The following is a 22,193-nucleotide window of genomic DNA, read 5'->3' on the forward strand; positions in this document are numbered from 1 at the left end:
CAGAATACCATTGAAATAGAGAAAGAAACACGTTCGGCAGCTTTGGAAAGCCTTACACTTCACTGAAATGTAGTACTACACTCTATAACACAGTTGAGAGACAATGTTCCCTAGCTCCCTCAGTTCATAACAGTGTGTAGGAAGTTGTTTGATAAAGTGGCCAAAGCTTATACTTGGGCCAGAAGGCAGAATATAGGAAACTACATGAAAACATGAATAATTCAGTGAAAATGACTGTAAACAGATGAGAACTTGTTTAGAACAGCTGAAAGAGAATCTCCAAGTCAGTTCTTAGTGTAGAAAAGGTAGCTAAGATAAGGGAAATCCTTAATTCTAGTTAAGATAACATCAAACACTGTATGAGTCCTATATTCATTACTTAAAGGAGACTAGAGTGGTAAATGTGTGTTATACAAGGCAGAATACCATTGAAATAGAGAAAGAAACAAGTTCGGCAGCTTTGGAAAGCCTTACACTTCACTGAAATGTAGTACTACACTCTATAACACAGTTGAGAGACAATGTTCCCTAGCTCCTCAGTTCATAACAGTGTGTAGGAAGTTGTTTGATAAAGTGGCCAAAGCTTATACTTGGGCCAGAAGGCAGAATATAGGAAACTACATGAAAACATGAATAATTCATTGAAAATGACTGTAAACAGATGAGAACTTGTTTAGAACAGCTGAAAGAGAATCTCCAAGTCAGTTCTTAGTGTAGAAAAGGTAGCTAAGATAAGGGAAATCCTTAATTCCAGTTAAGATCACATGAAACCCTGTATGAATCCTATATTCTTTACTTAAAGGAGACTAGAGTGGTAAATGTGTGTTATACAAGGCAGAATACCATTGAAATAGAGAAAGAAACAAGTTCGGCAGCTTTGGAAAGCCTTACACTTCACTGAAATGTAGTACTACACTCTATAACACAGTTGAGAGACAATGTTCCCTAGCTCCCTCAGTTCATAACAGTGTGTAGGAAGTTGTTTGATAAAGTAGGCAAAGCTTATACTTGGGCCAGAAGGCAGAATATAGGAAACTACATGAAAACATGAATAATTCAGTGAAAATGACTGTAAACAGATGAGAACTTGTTTAGAACAGCTGAAAGAGAATCTCCAAGTCAGTTCTTAGTGTAGAAAAGGTAGCTAAGATAAGGGAAATCCTTAATTCTAGTTAAGATAACATCAAACACTGTATGAGTCCTATATTCATTACTTAAAGGAGACTAGAGTGGTAAATGTGTGTTATACAAGGCAGAATACCATTGAAATAGAGAAAGAAACAAGTTCGGCAGCTTTGGAAAGCCTTACACTTCACTGAAATGTAGTACTACACTCTATAACACAGTTGAGAGACAATGTTCCCTAGCTCCCTCAGTTCATTACAGTGTGTAGGAAGTTGTTTGATAAAGTGGGCAAAGCTTATACTTGGGCCAGAAGGCAGAATATAGGAAACTACATGAAAACATGAATAATTCATTGAAAATGACTGTAAACAGATGAGAACTTGTTTAGAACAGCTGAAAGAGAATCTCCAAGTCAGTTCTTAGTGTAGAAAAGGTAGCTAAGATAAGGGAAATCCTTAATTCCAGTTAAGATCACATGAAACACTGTATGAATCCTATATTCTTTACTTAAAGGAGACTAGAGTGGTAAATGTGTGTTATACAAGGGAGAATACCATTGAAATAGAGAAACAAACACGTTCGGCAGCTTTGGAAAGCCTTACACTTCACTGAAATGTAGTACTACACTCTATAACACAGTTGAGAGACAATGTTCACGAGCTGCCTCAGTTCATAACAGTGTGTAGGAAGTTGTTTGATAAAGTGGGCAAAGCTTATACTTGGGCCAGAAGGCAGAATATAGGAAACTACATGAAAACATGAATAATTCAGTGAAAATGACTGTAAACAGATGAGAACTTGTTTAGAACAGATGAAAGAGAATCTCCAAGTCAGTTCTTAGTGTAGAAAAGGTAGCTAAGATAAGGGAAATCCTTAATTCGAGTTAAGATCACATTAAACACTGTATGAATCCTATATTGCTTACTTAAAGGAGACTAGAGTGATAAATGTGTATTATATAAGGCAGAATACCATTGAAATAGAGAAAGAAACACGTTCGGCAGCTTTGGAAAGCCTTACACTACACAGAAATATACTACTACACTCTATAACACAGTTCAGAGACAATGTTCTCTAGCTCCCTAAGTTCATAACAGTGTGTAGGAAGTTGTTTGATAAGGTGGGCAAAGCTTATACTTGGGCCAGAAGGCAGAATATAGGAAACTACATGAAAACATGAATAATTCAGTGAAAATGACTGTAAACAGATGAGAACTTGTTTAGAACAGCTGAAAGAGAATCTCCAAGTCAGTTCTTAGTGTAGAAAAGGTAGCTAAGATAAGGGAAATCCTTAATTCTAGTTAAGATAACATCAAACACTGTATGAGTCCTATATTCATTACTTAAAGGAGACTAGAGTGGTAAATGTGTGTTATCCAAGGCAGAATACCATTGAAATAGAGAAAGAAACAAGTTCGGCAGCTGTGGAAAGCCTTACACTTCACTGAAATGTAGTACTACACTCTATAACACAGTTGAGAGACAATGTTCCCTAGCTCCCTCAGTTCATAACAGTGTGTAGGAAGTTGTTTGATAAAGTGGCCAAAGCTTATACTTGGGCCAGAAGGCAGAATATAGGAAACTACATGAAAACATGAATAATTCATTGAAAATGACTGTAAACAGATGAGAACTTGTTTAGAACAGCTGAAAGAGAATCTCCAAGTCAGTTCGTAGTGTAGAAAAGGTAGCTAAGATAAGGGAAATCCTTAATTCCAGTTAAGATAACATCAAACACTGTATGAGTCCTATATTCATTACTTAAAGGAGACTAGAGTGGTAAATGTGTGTTATACAAGGCAGAATACCATTGAAATAGAGAAAGAAACAAGTTCGACAGCTTTGGAAAGCCTTACACTTCACTGAAATGTAGTACTACACTCTATAACACAGTTGAGAGACAATGTTCCCTAGCTCCCTCAGTTCATAACAGTGTGTAGGAATTTGCCTGATAAAGTGGCCAAAGCTTATACTTGGGCCAGAAGGCAGAATATAGGAAACTACATGAAAACATGAATAATTCAGTGAAAATGACTGTAAACAGATGAGAACTTGTTTAGAACAGCTGAAAGAGAATCTCCAAGTCAGTTCTTAGTGTAGAAAAGGTAGCTAAGATAAGGGAAATCCTTAATTCTAGTTAAGATAACATCAAACACTGTATGAGTCCTATATTCATTACTTAAAGGAGACTAGAGTGGTAAATGTGTGTTATACAAGGCAGAATACCATTGAAATAGAGAAAGAAACAAGTTCGGCAGCTTTGGAAAGCCTTACACTTCACTGAAATGTAGTACTACACTCTATAACACAGTTGAGAGACAATGTTCCCTAGCTCCCTCAGTTCATTACAGTGTGTAGGAAGTTGTTTGATAAAGTGGCCAAAGCTTATACTTGGGCCAGAAGGCAGAATATAGGAAACTACATGAAAACATGAATAATTCAGTGAAAATGACTGTAAACAGATGAGAACTTGTTTAGAACAGCTGAAAGAGAATCTCCAAGTCAGTTCTTAGTGTAGAAAAGGTAGCTAAGATAAGGGAAATCCTTAATTCCAGTTAAGATCACATGAAACACTGTACCAATCCTATATTCTTTACTGAAAGGAGACTAGAGTGGTAAATGTGTGTTATACAAGGCAGAATACCATTGAAATAGAGAAAGAAACACGTTCAGCAGCTTTGGAAAGCCTTACACTACACTGAAATGTAGTACTACACTCTATAACACAGTTGAGAGACAATGTTCCCTAGCTCCCTCAGGTCATAACAGTGTGTAGGAAGTTGTTTGATAAAGTGGCCAAAGCTTATACTTGGGCCAGAAGGCAGAATATAGGAAACTACATGAAAACATGAATAATTCAGTGAAAATGACTGTAAACAGATGAGAACTTGTTTAGAACAGCTGAAAGAGAATCTCCAAGTCAGTTCTTAGTGTAGAAAAGGTAGCTAAGATAAGGGAAATCCTTAATTCCAGTTAAGATCACATGAAACACTGTACGAATCCTATATTCTTTACTTAAAGGAGACTAGAGTGGTAAATGTGTGTTATACAAGGCAGAATACCATTGAAATAGAGAAAGAAACACGTTCAGCAGCTTTGGAAAGCCTTACACTACACTGAAATGTAGTACTACACTCTATAACACAGTTGAGAGACCATGTTCCCTAGCTCCCTCAGGTCATAACAGTGTGTAGGAAGTTGTTTGATAAAGTGGGCAAAGCTTATACTTGGGCCAGAAGGCAGAATATAGGAAACTACATGAAAACATGAATAATTCATTGAAAATGACTGTAAACAGATGAGAACTTGTTTAGAACAGCTGAAAGAGAATCTCCAAGTCAGTTCTTAGTGTAGAAAACGTAGCTAAGATAAGGGAAATCCTTAATTCCAGTTAAGATCACATGAAACACTGTATGAATCCTATATTCTTTACTTAAAGGAGACTAGAGTGGTAAATGTGTGTTATACAAGGCAGAATACCATTGAAATAGAGAAAGAAACAAGTTCGGCAGCTTTGGAAAACCTTACACTTCACTGAAATGTAGTACTACACTCTATAACACAGTTGAGAGACAATGTTCCCTAGCTCCCTCAGTTCATAACAGTGTGAAGGAAGTTGTTTGATAAAGTAGGCAAAGCTTATACTTGGGCCAGAAGGCAGAATATAGGAAACTACATGAAAACATGAATAATTCATTGAAAATGACTGTAAACAGATGAGAACTTGTTTAGAACAGCTGAAAGAGAATCTCCAAGTCAGTTCTTAGTGTAGAAAAGGTAGCTAAGATAAGGGAAATCCTTAATTCCAGTTAAGATCACATGAAACACTGTATGAGTCCTATATTCATTACTTAAAGGAGACTAGAGTGGTAAATGTGTGTTATACAAGGCAGAATACCATTGAAATAGAGAAAGAAACAAGTTCGGCAGCTTTGGAAAGCCTTACACTTCACTGAAATGTAGTACTACACTCTATAACACAGTTGAGAGACAATGTTCCCTAGCTCCCTCAGTTCATTACAGTGTGTAGGAAGTTGTTTGATAAAGTGGGCAAAGCTTATACTTGGGCCAGAAGGCAGAATATAGGAAACTACATGAAAACATGAATAATTCATTGAAAATGACTGTAAACAGATGAGAACTTGTTTAGAACAGCTGAAAGGGAATCTCCAAGTCAGTTCTTAGTGTAGAAAAGGTAGCTAAGATAAGGGAAATCCTTAATTCCAGTTAAGATCACATGAAACACTGTATGAATCCTATATTCTTTACTTAAAGGAGACTAGAATGGTAAATGTGTGTTATACAAGGGAGAATACCATTGAAATAGAGAAACAAACACGTTCGGCAGCTTTGGAAAGCCTTACACTTCACTGAAATGTAGTACTACACTCTATAACACAGTTGAGAGACAATGTTCACGAGCTGCCTCAGTTCATAACAGTGTGTAGGAAGTTGTTTGATAAAGTGGGCAAAGCTTATACTTGGGCCAGAAGGCAGAATATAGGAAACTACATGAAAACATGAATAATTCAGTGAAAATGACTGTAAACAGATGAGAACTTGTTTAGAACAGATGAAAGAGAATCTCCAAGTCAGTTCTTAGTGTAGAAAAGGTAGCTAAGATAAGGGAAATCCTTAATTCGAGTTAAGATCACATTAAACACTGTATGAATCCTATATTGCTTACTTAAAGGAGACTAGAGTGATAAATGTGTATTATATAAGGCAGAATACCATTGAAATAGAGAAAGAAACCCGTTCGGCAGCTTTGGAAAGCCTTACACTACACAGAAATATACTACTACACTCTATAACACAGTTCAGAGACAATGTTCTCTAGCTCCCTAAGTTCATAACAGTGTGTAGGAAGTTGTTTGATAAGGTGGGCAAAGCTTATACTTGGGCCAGAAGGCAGAATATAGGAAACTACATGAAAACATGAATAATTCAGTGAAAATGACTGTAAACAGATGAGAACTTGTTTAGAACAGCTGAAAGAGAATCTCCAAGTCAGTTCTTAGTGTAGAAAAGGTAGCTAAGATAAGGGAAATCCTTAATTCTAGTTAAGATAACATCAAACACTGTATGAGTCCTATATTCATTACTTAAAGGAGACTAGAGTGGTAAATGTGTGTTATACAAGGCAGAATACCATTGAAATAGAGAAAGAAACAAGTTCGGCAGCTTTGGAAAGCCTTACACTTCACTGAAATGTAGTACTACACTCTATAACACAGTTGAGAGACAATGTTCCCTAGCTCCCTCAGTTCATAACAGTGTGTAGGAAGTTGTTTGATAAAGTAGGCAAAGCTTATACTTGGGCCAGAAGGCAGAATATAGGAAACTACATGAAAACATGAATAATTCAGTGAAAATGACTGTAAACAGATGAGAACTTGTTTAGAACAGCTGAAAGAGAATCTCCAAGTCAGTTCTTAGTGTAGAAAAGGTAGCTAAGATAAGGGAAATCCTTAATTCTAGTTAAGATAACATCAAACACTGTATGAGTCCTATATTCATTACTTAAAGGAGACTAGAGTGGTAAATGTGTGTTATACAAGGCAGAATACCATTGAAATAGAGAAAGAAACAAGTTCGGCAGCTTTGGAAAGCCTTACACTTCACTGAAATGTAGTACTACACTCTATAACACAGTTGAGAGACAATGTTCCCTAGCTCCCTCAGTTCATTACAGTGTGTAGGAAGTTGTTTGATGAAGTGGCCAAAGCTTATACTTGGGCCAGAAGGCAGAATATAGGAAACTACATGAAAACATGAATAATTCAGTGAAAATGACTGTAAACAGATGAGAACTTGTTTAGAACAGCTGAAAGAGAATCTCCAAGTCAGTTCTTAGTGTAGAAAAGGTAGCTAAGATAAGGGAAATCCTTAATTCCAGTTAAGATCACATGAAACACTGTATGAATCCTATATTCTTTACTTAAAGGAGACTAGAGTGGTAAATGTGTGTTATACAAGGCAGAATACCATTGAAATAGAGAAAGAAACACGTTCGGCAGCTTTGGAAAGCCTTACACTTCACTGAAATGTAGTACTACACTCTATAACACAGTTGAGAGACAATGTTCACGAGCTGCCTCAGTTCATAACAGTGTGTAGGAAGTTGTTTGATAAAGTGGGCAAAGCTTATACTTGGGCCAGAAGGCAGAATATAGGAAACTACATGAAAACATGAATAATTCAGTGAAAATGACTGTAAACAGATGAGAACTTGTTTAGAACAGCTGAAAGAGAATCTCCAAGTCAGTTCTTAGTGTAGAAAAGGTAGCTAAGATAAGGGAAATCCTTAATTCTAGTTAAGATAACATCAAACACTGTATGAGTCCTATATTCATTACTTAAAGGAGACTAGAGTGGTAAATGTGTGTTATACAAGGCAGAATACCATTGAAATAGAGAAAGAAACAAGTTCGGCAGCTTTGGAAAGCCTTACACTTCACTGAAATGTAGTACTACACTCTATAACACAGTTGAGAGACAATGTTCCCTAGCTCCCTCAGTTCATAACAGTGTGTAGGAAGTTGTTTGATAAAGTGGCCAAAGCTTATACTTGGGCCAGAAGGCAGAATATAGGAAACTACATGAAAACATGAATAATTCATTGAAAATGACTGTAAACAGATGAGAACTTGTTTAGAACAGCTGAAAGAGAATCTCCAAGTCAGTTCTTAGTGTAGAAAAGGTAGCTAAGATAAGGGAAATCCTTAATTCTAGTTAAGATAACATCAAACAATGTATGAGTCCTATATTCATTACTTAAAGGAGACTAGAGTGGTAAATGTGTGTTACACAAGGCAGAATACCATTGAAATAGAGAAAGAAACAAGTTCGGCAGCTTTGGAAAGCCTTACACTTCACTGAAATGTAGTACTACACTCTATAACACAGTTGAGAGACAATGTTCCCTAGCTCCCTCAGTTCATAACAGTGTGTAGGAAGTTGTTTGATAAAGTGGCCAAAGCTTATACTTGGGCCAGAAGGCAGAATATAGGAAACTACATGAAAACATGAATAATTCATTGAAAATGACTGTAAACAGATGAGAACTTGTTTAGAACAGCTGAAAGAGAATCTCCAAGTCAGTTCTTAGTGTAGAAAAGGTAGCTAAGATAAGGGAAATCCTTAATTCCAGTTAAGATCACATGAAACACTGTATGAATCCTATATTCTTTACTTAAAGGAGACTAGAGTGGTAAATGTGTGTTATACAAGGCAGAATACCATTGAAATAGAGAAAGAAACAAGTTCGGCAGCTTTGGAAAGCCTTACACTTCACTGAAATGTAGTACTACACTCTATAACACAGTTGAGAGACAATGTTCCCTAGCTCCCTCAGTTCATAACAGTGTGTAGGAAGTTGTTTGATAAAGTAGGCAAAGCTTATACTTGGGCCAGAAGGCAGAATATAGGAAACTACATGAAAACATGAATAATTCAGTGAAAATGACTGTAAACAGATGAGAACTTGTTTAGAACAGCTGAAAGAGAATCTCCAAGTCAGTTCTTAGTGTAGAAAAGGTAGCTAAGATAAGGGAAATCCTTAATTCTAGTTAAGATAACATCAAACACTGTATGAGTCCTATATTCATTACTTAAAGGAGACTAGAGTGGTAAATGTGTGTTATACAAGGCAGAATACCATTGAAATAGAGAAAGAAACAAGTTCGGCAGCTTTGGAAAGCCTTACACTTCACTGAAATGTAGTACTACACTCTATAACACAGTTGAGAGACAATGTTCCCTAGCTCCCTCAGTTCATTACAGTGTGTAGGAAGTTGTTTGATAAAGTGGCCAAAGCTTATACTTGGGCCAGAAGGCAGAATATAGGAAACTACATGAAAACATGAATAATTCAGTGAAAATGACTGTAAACAGATGAGAACTTGTTTAGAACAGCTGAAAGAGAATCTCCAAGTCAGTTCTTAGTGTAGAAAAGGTAGCTAAGATAAGGGAAATCCTTAATTCCAGTTAAGATCACATGAAACACTGTATGAATCCTATATTCTTTACTTAAAGGAGACTAGAGTGGTAAATGTGTGTTATACAAGGCAGAATACCATTGAAATAGAGAAAGAAACACGTTCGGCAGCTTTGGAAAGCCTTACACTTCACTGAAATGTAGTACTACACTCTATAACACAGTTGAGAGACAATGTTCACGAGCTGCCTCAGTTCATAACAGTGTGTAGGAAGTTGTTTGATAAAGTGGGCAAAGCTTATACTTGGGCCAGAAGGCAGAATATAGGAAACTACATGAAAACATGAATAATTCAGTGAAAATGACTGTAAACAGATGAGAACTTGTTTAGAACAGCTGAAAGAGAATCTCCAAGTCAGTTCTTAGTGTAGAAAAGGTAGCTAAGATAAGGGAAATCCTTAATTCTAGTTAAGATAACATCAAACACTGTATGAGTCCTATATTCATTACTTAAAGGAGACTAGAGTGGTAAATGTGTGTTATACAAGGCAGAATACCATTGAAATAGAGAAAGAAACAAGTTCGGCAGCTTTGGAAAGCCTTACACTTCACTGAAATGTAGTACTACACTCTATAACACAGTTGAGAGTCAATGTTCCCTAGCTCCCTCAGTTCATAACAGTGTGTAGGAAGTTGTTTGATAAAGTGGCCAAAGCTTATACTTGGGCCAGAAGGCAGAATATAGGAAACTACATGAAAACATGAATAATTCATTGAAAATGACTGTAAACAGATGAGAACTTGTTTAGAACAGCTGAAAGAGAATCTCCAAGTCAGTTCTTAGTGTAGAAAAGGTAGCTAAGATAAGGGAAATCCTTAATTCTAGTTAAGATAACATCAAACAATGTATGAGTCCTATATTCATTACTTAAAGGAGACTAGAGTGGTAAATGTGTGTTATACAAGGCAGAATACCATTGAAATAGAGAAAGAAACAAGTTCGGCAGCTTTGGAAAGCCTTACACTTCACTGAAATGTAGTACTACACTCTATAACACAGTTGAGAGACAATGTTCCCTAGCTCCCTCAGTTCATAACAGTGTGTAGGAAGTTGTTTGATAAAGTGGCCAAAGCTTATACTTGGGCCAGAAGGCAGAATATAGGAAACTACATGAAAACATGAATAATTCATTGAAAATGACTGTAAACAGATGAGAACTTGTTTAGAACAGCTGAAAGAGAATCTCCAAGTCAGTTCTTAGTGTAGAAAAGGTAGCTAAGATAAGGGAAATCCTTAATTCCAGTTAAGATCACATGAAACACTGTATGAATCCTATATTCTTTACTTAAAGGAGACTAGAGTGGTAAATGTGTGTTATACAAGGCAGAATACCATTGAAATAGAGAAAGAAACAAGTTCGGCAGCTTTGGAAAGCCTTACACTTCACTGAAATGTAGTACTACACTCTATAACACAGTTGAGAGACAATGTTCCCTAGCTCCCTCAGTTCATAACAGTGTGTAGGAAGTTGTTTGATAAAGTAGGCAAAGCTTATACTTGGGCCAGAAGGCAGAATATAGGAAACTACATGAAAACATGAATAATTCAGTGAAAATGACTGTAAACAGATGAGAACTTGTTTAGAACAGCTGAAAGAGAATCTCCAAGTCAGTTCTTAGTGTAGAAAAGGTAGCTAAGATAAGGGAAATCCTTAATTCTAGTTAAGATAACATCAAACACTGTATGAGTCCTATATTCATTACTTAAAGGAGACTAGAGTGGTAAATGTGTGTTATACAAGGCAGAATACCATTGAAATAGAGAAAGAAACAAGTTCGGCAGCTTTGGAAAGCCTTACACTTCACTGAAATGTAGTACTACACTCTATAACACAGTTGAGAGACAATGTTCCCTAGCTCCCTCAGTTCATTACAGTGTGTAGGAAGTTGTTTGATAAAGTGGCCAAAGCTTATACTTGGGCCAGAAGGCAGAATATAGGAAACTACATGAAAACATGAATAATTCAGTGAAAATGACTGTAAACAGATGAGAACTTGTTTAGAACAGCTGAAAGAGAATCTCCAAGTCAGTTCTTAGTGTAGAAAAGGTAGCTAAGATAAGGGAAATCCTTAATTCCAGTTAAGATCACATGAAACACTGTATGAATCCTATATTCTTTACTTAAAGGAGACTAGAGTGGTAAATGGGTGTTATACAAGGCAGAATACCATTGAAATAGAGAAAGAAACACGTTCGGCAGCTTTGGAAAGCCTTACACTTCACTGAAATGTAGTACTACACTCTATAACACAGTTGAGAGACAATGTTCCCTAGCTCCCTCAGTTCATAACAGTGTGTAGGAAGTTGTTTGATAAAGTAGGCAAAGCTTATACTTGGGCCAGAAGGCAGAATATAGGAAACTACATGAAAACATGAATAATTCAGTGAAAATGACTGTAAACAGATGAGAACTTGTTTAGAACAGCTGAAAGAGAATCTCCAAGTCAGTTCTTAGTGTAGAAAAGGTAGCTAAGATAAGGGAAATCCTTAATTCTAGTTAAGATAACATCAAACACTGTATGAGTCCTATATTCATTACTTAAAGGAGACTAGAGTGGTAAATGTGTGTTATACAAGGCAGAATACCATTGAAATAGAGAAAGAAACAAGTTCGGCAGCTTTGGAAAGCCTTACACTTCACTGAAATGTAGTACTACACTCTATAACACAGTTGAGAGACAATGTTCCCTAGCTCCCTCAGTTCATAACAGTGTGTAGGAAGTTGTTTGATAAAGTGGCCAAAGCTTATACTTGGGCCAGAAGGCAGAATATAGGAAACTACATGAAAACATGAATAATTCATTGAAAATGACTGTAAACAGATGAGAACTTGTTTAGAACAGCTGAAAGAGAATCTCCAAGTCAGTTCTTAGTGTAGAAAAGGTAGCTAAGATAAGGGAAATCCTTGATTCCAGTTAAGATCACATGAAACACTGTATGAATCCTATATTCTTTACTTAAAGGAGACTAGAGTGGTAAATGTGTGTTATACAAGGCAGAATACCATTGAAATAGAGAAAGAAACAAGTTCGGCAGCTTTGGAAAGCCTTACACTTCACTGAAATGTAGTACTACACTCTATAACACAGTTGAGAGACAATGTTCCCTAGCTCCCTCAGTTCATAACAGTGTGTAGGAAGTTGTTTGATAAAGTAGGCAAAGCTTATACTTGGGCCAGAAGGCAGAATATAGGAAACTACATGAAAACATGAATAATTCAGTGAAAATGACTGTAAACAGATGAGAACTTGTTTAGAACAGCTGAAAGAGAATCTCCAAGTCAGTTCTTAGTGTAGAAAAGGTAGCTAAGATAAGGGAAATCCTTAATTCTAGTTAAGATAACATCAAACACTGTATGAGTCCTATATTCATTACTTAAAGGAGACTAGAGTGGTAAATGTGTGTTATACAAGGCAGAATACCATTGAAATAGAGAAAGAAACAAGTTCGGCAGCTTTGGAAAGCCTTACACTTCACTGAAATGTAGTACTACACTCTATAACACAGTTGAGAGACAATGTTCCCTAGCTCCCTCAGTTCATTACAGTGTGTAGGAAGTTGTTTGATAAAGTGGGCAAAGCTTATACTTGGGCCAGAAGGCAGAATATAGGAAACTACATGAAAACATGAATAATTCATTGAAAATGACTGTAAACAGATGAGAACTTGTTTAGAACAGCTGAAAGAGAATCTCCAAGTCAGTTCTTAGTGTAGAAAAGGTAGCTAAGATAAGGGAAATCCTTAATTCCAGTTAAGATCACATGAAACACTGTATGAATCCTATATTCTTTACTTAAAGGAGACTAGAGTGGTAAATGTGTGTTATACAAGGGAGAATACCATTGAAATAGAGAAACAAACAAGTTCGGCAGCTTTGGAAAGCCTTACACTTCACTGAAATGTAGTACTACACTCTATAACACAGTTGAGAGACAATGTTCACGAGCTGCCTCAGTTCATAACAGTGTGTAGGAAGTTGTTTGATAAAGTGGGCAAAGCTTATACTTGGGCCAGAAGGCAGAATATAGGAAACTACATGAAAACATGAATAATTCAGTGAAAATGACTGTAAACAGATGAGAACTTGTTTAGAACAGATGAAAGAGAATCTCCAAGTCAGTTCTTAGTGTAGAAAAGGTAGCTAAGATAAGGGAAATCCTTAATTCGAGTTAAGATCACATTAAACACTGTATGAATCCTATATTGCTTACTTAAAGGAGACTAGAGTGATAAATGTGTATTATATAAGGCAGAATACCATTGAAATAGAGAAAGAAACACGTTCGGCAGCTTTGGAAAGCCTTACACTACACAGAAATATACTACTACACTCTATAACACAGTTCAGAGACAATGTTCTCTAGCTCCCTAAGTTCATAACAGTGTGTAGGAAGTTGTTTGATAAGGTGGGCAAAGCTTATACTTGGGCCAGAAGGCAGAATATAGGAAACTACATGAAAACATGAATAATTCAGTGAAAATGACTGTAAACAGATGAGAACTTGTTTAGAACAGCTGAAAGAGAATCTCCAAGTCAGTTCTTAGTGTAGAAAAGGTAGCTAAGATAAGGGAAATCCTTAATTCTAGTTAAGATAACATCAAACACTGTATGAGTCCTATATTCATTACTTAAAGGAGACTAGAGTGGTAAATGTGTGTTATCCAAGGCAGAATACCATTGAAATAGAGAAAGAAACAAGTTCGGCAGCTGTGGAAAGCCTTACACTTCACTGAAATGTAGTACTACACTCTATAACACAGTTGAGAGACAATGTTCCCTAGCTCGCTCAGTTCATAACAGTGTGTAGGAAGTTGTTTGATAAAGTGGCCAAAGCTTATACTTGGGCCAGAAGGCAGAATATAGGAAACTACATGAAAACATGAATAATTCATTGAAAATGACTGTAAACAGATGAGAACTTGTTTAGAACAGCTGAAAGAGAATCTCCAAGTCAGTTCTTAGTGTAGAAAAGGTAGCTAAGATAAGGGAAATCCTTAATTCCAGTTAAGATCACATGAAACACTGTATGAATCCTATATTCTTTACTTAAAGGAGACTAGAGTGGTAAATGTGTGTTATACAAGGCAGAATACCATTGAAATAGAGAAAGAAACAAGTTCGGCAGCTTTGGAAAACCTTACACTTCACTGAAATGTAGTACTACACTCTATAACACAGTTGAGAGACAATGTTCCCTAGCTCCCTCAGTTCATAACAGTGTGTAGGAAGTTGTTTGATAAAGTAGGCAAAGCTTATACTTGGGCCAGAAGGCAGAATATAGGAAACTACATGAAAACATGAATAATTCAGTGAAAATGACTGTAAACAGATGAGAACTTGTTTAGAACAGCTGAAAGAGAATCTCCAAGTCAGTTCTTAGTGTAGAAAAGGTAGCTAAGATAAGGGAAATCCTTAATTCCAGTTAAGATCACATGAAACACTGTATGAATCCTATATTCTTTACTTAAAGGAGACTAGAGTGGTAAATGTGTGTTATACAAGGGAGAATACCATTGAAATAGAGAAACAAACACATTCGGCAGCTTTGGAAAGCCTTACACTTCACTGAAATGTAGTACTACACTCTATAACACAGTTGAGAGACAATGTTCACGAGCTGCCTCAGTTCATAACAGTGTGTAGGAAGTTGTTTGATAAAGTGGGCAAAGCTCATACTTGGGCCAGAAGGCAGAATATAGGAAACTACATGAAAACATGAATAATTCAGTGAAAATGACTGTAAACAGATGAGAACTTGTTTAGAACAGATGAAAGAGAATCTCCAAGTCAGTTCTTAGTGTAGAAAAGGTAGCTAAGATAAGGGAAATCCTTAATTCGAGTTAAGATCACATTAAACACTGTATGAATCCTATATTGCTTACTTAAAGGAGACTAGAGTGATAAATGTGTATTATATAAGGCAGAATACCATTGAAATAGAGAAAGAAACACGTTCGGCAGCTTTGGAAAGCCTTACACTACACAGAAATATACTACTACACTCTATAACACAGTTCAGAGACAATGTTCTCTAGCTCCCTAAGTTCATAACAGTGTGTAGGAAGTTGTTTGATAAGGTGGGCAAAGCTTATACTTGGGCCAGAAGGCAGAATATAGGAAACTACATGAAAACATGAATAATTCAGTGAAAATGACTGTAAACAGATGAGAACTTGTTTAGAACAGCTGAAAGAGAATCTCCAAGTCAGTTCTTAGTGTAGAAAAGGTAGCTAAGATAAGGGAAATCCTTAATTCTAGTTAAGATAACATCAAACACTGTATGAGTCCTATATTCATTACTTAAAGGAGACTAGAGTGGTAAATGTGTGTTATCCAAGGCAGAATACCATTGAAATAGAGAAAGAAACAAGTTCGGCAGCTGTGGAAAGCCTTACACTTCACTGAAATGTAGTACTACACTCTATAACACAGTTGAGAGACAATGTTCCCTAGCTCCCTCAGTTCATAACAGTGTGTAGGAAGTTGTTTGATAAAGTGGCCAAAGCTTATACTTGGGCCAGAAGGCAGAATATAGGAAACTACATGAAAACATGAATAATTCATTGAAAATGACTGTAAACAGATGAGAACTTGTTTAGAACAGCTGAAAGAGAATCTCCAAGTCAGTTCTGAGTGTAGAAAAGGTAGCTAAGATAAGGGAAATCCTTAATTCCAGTTAAGATCACATGAAACACTGTATGAATCCTATATTCTTTACTTAAAGGAGACTAGAGTGGTAAATGTGTGTTATACAAGGCAGAATACCATTGAAATAGAGAAAGAAACAAGTTCGGCAGCTTTGGAAAACCTTACACTTCACTGAAATGTAGTACTACACTCTATAACACAGTTGAGAGACAATGTTCCCTAGCTCCCTCAGTTCATAACAGTGTGTAGGAAGTTGTTTGATAAAGTGGCCAAAGCTTATACTTGGGCCAGAAGGCAGAATATAGGAAACTACATGAAAACATGAATAATTCATTGAAAATGACTGTAAACAGATGAGAACTTGTTTAGAACAGCTGAAAGAGAATCTCCAAGTCAGTTCTGAGTGTAGAAAAGGTAGCTAAGATAAGGGAAATCCTTAATTCCAGTTAAGATCACATGAAACACTGTATGAATCCTATATTCTTTACTTAAAGGAGACTAGAGTGGTAAATGTGTGTTATACAAGGCAGAATACCATTGAAATAGAGAAAGAAACAAGTTCGGCAGCTTTGGAAAACCTTACACTTCACTGAAATGTAGTACTACACTCTATAACACAGTTGAGAGACAATGTTCCCTAGCTCCCTCAGTTCATAACAGTGTGTAGGAAGTTGTTTGATAAAGTAGGCAAAGCTTATACTTGGGCCAGAAGGCAGAATATAGGAAACTACATGAAAACATGAATAATTCAGTGAAAATGACTGTAAACAGATGAGAACTTGTTTAGAACAGCTGAAAGAGAATCTCCAAGTCAGTTCTTAGTGTAGAAAAGGTAGCTAAGATAAGGGAAATCCTTAATTCCAGTTAAGATCACATGAAACACTGTATGAATCCTATATTCTTTACTTAAAGGAGACTAGAGTGGTAAATGTGTGTTATACAAGGGAGAATACCATTGAAATAGAGAAACAAACACATTCGGCAGCTTTGGAAAGCCTTACACTTCACTGAAATGTAGTACTACACTCTATAACACAGTTGAGAGACAATGTTCACGAGCTGCCTCAGTTCATAACAGTGTGTAGGAAGTTGTTTGATAAAGTGGGCAAAGCTCATACTTGGGCCAGAAGGCAGAATATAGGAAGCTACATGAAAACATGAATAATTCAGTGAAAATGACTGTAAACAGATGAGAACTTGTTTAGAACAGATGAAAGAGAATCTCCAAGTCAGTTCTTAGTGTAGAAAAGGTAGCTAAGATAAGGGAAATCCTTAATTCGAGTTAAGATCACATTAAACACTGTATGAATCCTATATTGCTTACTTAAAGGAGACTAGAGTGATAAATGTGTATTATATAAGGCAGAATACCATTGAAATAGAGAAAGAAACACGTTCGGCAGCTTTGGAAAGCCTTACACTACACAGAAATATACTACTACACTCTATAACACAGTTCAGAGACAATGTTCTCTAGCTCCCTAAGTTCATAACAGTGTGTAGGAAGTTGTTTGATAAGGTGGGCAAAGCTTATACTTGGGCCAGAAGGCAGAATATAGGAAACTACATGAAAACATGAATAATTCAGTGAAAATGACTGTAAACAGATGAGAACTTGTTTAGAACAGCTGAAAGAGAATCTCCAAGTCAGTTCTTAGTGTAGAAAAGGTAGCTAAGATAAGGGAAATCCTTAATTCTAGTTAAGATAACATCAAACACTGTATGAGTCCTATATTCATTACTTAAAGGAGACTAGAGTGGTAAATGTGTGTTATCCAAGGCAGAATACCATTGAAATAGAGAAAGAAACAAGTTCGGCAGCTGTGGAAAGCCTTACACTTCACTGAAATGTAGTACTACACTCTATAACACAGTTGAGAGACAATGTTCCCTAGCTCCCTCAGTTCATAACAGTGTGTAGGAAGTTGTTTGATAAAGTGGCCAAAGCTTATACTTGGGCCAGAAGGCAGAATATAGGAAACTACATGAAAACATGAATAATTCATTGAAAATGACTGTAAACAGATGAGAACTTGTTTAGAACAGCTGAAAGAGAATCTCCAAGTCAGTTCTGAGTGTAGAAAAGGTAGCTAAGATAAGGGAAATCCTTAATTCCAGTTAAGATCACATGAAACACTGTATGAATCCTATATTCTTTACTTAAAGGAGACTAGAGTGGTAAATGTGTGTTATACAAGGCAGAATACCATTGAAATAGAGAAAGAAACAAGTTCGGCAGCTTTGGAAAACCTTACACTTCACTGAAATGTAGTACTACACTCTATAACACAGTTGAGAGACAATGTTCCCTAGCTCCCTCAGTTCATAACAGTGTGTAGGAAGTTGTTTGATAAAGTAGGCAAAGCTTATACTTGGGCCAGAAGGCAGAATATAGGAAACTACATGAAAACATGAATAATTCAGTGAAAATGACTGTAAACAGATGAGAACTTGTTTAGAACAGCTGAAAGAGAATCTCCAAGTCAGTTCTTAGTGTAGAAAAGGTAGCTAAGATAAGGGAAATCCTTAATTCCAGTTAAGATCACATGAAACACTGTATGAATCCTATATTCTTTACTTAAAGGAGACTAGAGTGGTAAATGTGTGTTATACAAGGGAGAATACCATTGAAATAGAGAAACAAACACATTCGGCAGCTTTGGAAAGCCTTACACTTCACTGAAATGTAGTACTACACTCTATAACACAGTTGAGAGACAATGTTCACGAGCTGCCTCAGTTCATAACAGTGTGTAGGAAGTTGTTTGATAAAGTGGGCAAAGCTCATACTTGGGCCAGAAGGCAGAATATAGGAAACTACATGAAAACATGAATAATTCAGTGAAAATGACTGTAAACAGATGAGAACTTGTTTAGAACAGATGAAAGAGAATCTCCAAGTCAGTTCTTAGTGTAGAAAAGGTAGCTAAGATAAGGGAAATCCTTAATTCGAGTTAAGATCACATTAAACACTGTATGAATCCTATATTGCTTACTTAAAGGAGACTAGAGTGATAAATGTGTATTATATAAGGCAGAATACCATTGAAATACAGAAAGAAACACGTTCGGCAGCTTTGGAAAGCCTTGCACTACGCAGAAATATACTACTACACTCTATAACACAGTTCAGAGACAATGTTCCCTAGCTCCCTAAGTTCATAACAGTGTGTAGGAAGTTGTTTGATAAGGTGGGCAAAGCTTATACTTGGGCCAGAAGGCAGAATATAGGAAACTACATGAAAACATGAATAATTCAGTGAAAATGACTGTAAACAGATGAGAACTTGTTTAGAACAGCTGAAAGAGAATCTCCAAGTCAGTTCTTAGTGTAGAAAAGGTAGCTAAGATAAGGGAAATCCTTAATTCTAGTTAAGATCACATGAAACACTGTATGAGTCCTATATTCATTACTTAAAGGAGACTAGAGTGGTAAAAGTGTGTTATACAAGGCAGAATACCATTGAAATAGAGAAAGAAACAAGTTCGGCAGCTTTGGAAAGCCTTACACTTCACTGAAATGTAGTACTACACTCTATAACACAGTTGAGAGACAATGTTCCCTAGCTCCCTCAGTTCATTACAGTGTGTAGGAAGTTGTTTGATAAAGTGGCCAAAGCTTATACTTGGGCCAGAAGGCAGAATATAGGAAACTACATGAAAACATGAATAATTCAGTGAAAATGACTGTAAACAGATGAGAACTTGTTTAGAACAGCTGAAAGAGAATCTCCAAGTCAGTTCTTAGTGTAGAAAAGGTAGCTAAGATAAGGGAAATCCTTAATTCCAGTTAAGATCACATGAAACACTGTATGAATCCTATATTCTTTACTTAAAGGAGACTAGAGTGGTAAATGTGTGTTATACAAGGGAGAATACCATTGAAATAGAGAAACAAACACGTTCGGCAGCTTTGGAAAGCCTTACACTTCACTGAAATGTAGTACTACACTCTATAACACAGTTGAGAGACAATGTTCACGAGCTGCCTCAGTTCATAACAGTGTGTAGGAAGTTGTTTGATAAAGTGGGCAAAGCTTATACTTGGGCCAGAAGGCAGAATATAGGAAACTACATGAAAACATGAATAATTCAGTGAAAATGACTGTAAACAGATGAGAACTTGTTTAGAACAGATGAAAGAGAATCTCCAAGTCAGTTCTTAGTGTAGAAAAGGTAGCTAAGATAAGGGAAATCCTTAATTCGAGTTAAGATCACATTAAACACTGTATGAATCCTATATTGCTTACTTAAAGGAGACTAGAGTGATAAATGTGTATTATATAAGGCAGAATACCATTGAAATAGAGAAAGAAACAAGTTCGGCAGCTTTGGAAAGCCTTACACTACACAGAAATATACTACTACACTCTATAACACAGTTCAGAGACAATGTTCTCTAGCTCCCTAAGTTCATAACAGTGTGTAGGAAGTTGTTTGATAAGGTGGGCAAAGCTTATACTTGGGCCAGAAGGCAGAATATAGGAAACTACATGAAAACATGAATAATTCATTGAAAATGACTGTAAACACATGAGAACTTGTTTAGAACAGCTGAAAGAGAATCTCCAAGTCAGTTCTTAGTGTAGAAAAGGTAGCTAAGATAAGGGAAATCCTTAATTCTAGTTAAGATAACATCAAACAATGTATGAGTCCTATATTCATTACTTAAAGGAGACTAGAGTGGTAAATGTGTGTTATACAAGGCAGAATATCATTGAAATAGAGAAAGAAACAAGTTCGGCAGCTTTGGAAAGCCTTACACTTCACTGAAATGTAGTACTACACTCTATAACACAGTTGAGAGACAATGTTCCCTAGCTCCCTCAGTTCATAACAGTGTGTAGGAAGTTGTTTGATAAAGTGGCCAAAGCTTATACTTGGGCCAGAAGGCAGAATATAGGAAACTACATGAAAACATGAATAATTCATTGAAAATGACTGTAAACAGATGAGAACTTGTTTAGAACAGCTGAAAGGGAATCTCCAAGTCAGTTCTTAGTGTAGAAAAGGTAGCTAAGATAAGGGAAATCCTTAATTCCAGTTAAGATCACATGAAACACTGTATGACTCCTATATTCTTTACTTAAAGGAGACTAGAGTGGTAAATGTGTGTTATACAAGGCAGAATACCATTGAAATAGAGAAAGAAACAAGTTCGGCAGCTTTGGAAAGCCTTACACTTCACTGAAATGTAGTACTACACTCTATAACACAGTTGAGAGACAATGTTCCCTAGCTCCCTCAGTTCATAACAGTGTGTAGGAAGTTGTTTGATAAAGTAGGCAAAGCTTATACTTGGGCCAGAAGGCAGAATATAGGAAACTACATGAAAACATGAATAATTCAGTGAAAATGACTGTAAACAGATGAGAACTTGTTTAGAACAGCTGAAAGAGAATCTCCAAGTCAGTTCTTAGTGTAAAAAAGGTAGCTAAGATAAGGGAAATCCTTAATTCTAGTTAAGATAACATCAAACACTGTATGAGTCCTATATTCATTACTTAAAGGAGACTAGAGTGGTAAATGTGTGTTATACAAGGCAGAATACCATTGAAATAGAGAAAGAAACAAGTTCGGCAGCTTTGGAAAGCCTTACACTTCACTGAAATGTAGTACTACACTCTATAACACAGTTGAGAGACAATGTTCCCTAGCTCCCTCAGTTCATTACAGTGTGTAGGAAGTTGTTTGATAAAGTGGCCAAAGCTTATACTTGGGCCAGAAGGCAGAATATAGGAAACTACATGAAAACATGAATAATTCAGTGAAAATGACTGTAAACAGATGAGAACTTGTTTAGAACAGCTGAAAGAGAATCTCCAAGTCAGTTCTTAGTGTAGAAAAGGTAGCTAAGATAAGGGAAATCCTTAATTCCAGTTAAGATCACATGAAACACTGTATGAATCCTATATTCTTTACTTAAAGGAGACTAGAGTGGTAAATGTGTGTTATACAAGGCAGAATACCATTGAAATAGAGAAAGAAACACGTTCGGCAGCTTTGGAAAGCCTTACACTTCACTGAAATGTAGTACTACACTCTATAACACAGTTGAGAGACAATGTTCACGAGCTGCCTCAGTTCATAACAGTGTGTAGGAAGATGTTTGATAAAGTGGGCAAAGCTTATACTTGGGCCAGAAGGCAGAATATAGGAAACTACATGAAAACATGAATAATTCATTGAAAATGACTGTAAACAGATGAGAACTTGTTTAGAACAGCTGAAAGAGAATCTCCAAGTCAGTTCTTAGTGTAGAAAAGGTAGCTAAGATAAGGGAAATCCTTAATTCCAGTTAAGATCACATGAAACACTGTATGAATCCTATATTCTTTACTTAAAGGAGACTAGAGTGGTAAATGTGTGTTATACAAGGCAGAATACCATTGAAATAGAGAAAGAAACAAGTTCGGCAG

The sequence above is a fragment of the Pipistrellus hanaki genome (assembly GCF_964339955.1).
Source record: "Pipistrellus hanaki genome assembly, contig: scaffold_24, whole genome shotgun sequence".
Lineage (NCBI taxonomy): Eukaryota > Metazoa > Chordata > Mammalia > Chiroptera > Vespertilionidae > Pipistrellus > Pipistrellus hanaki.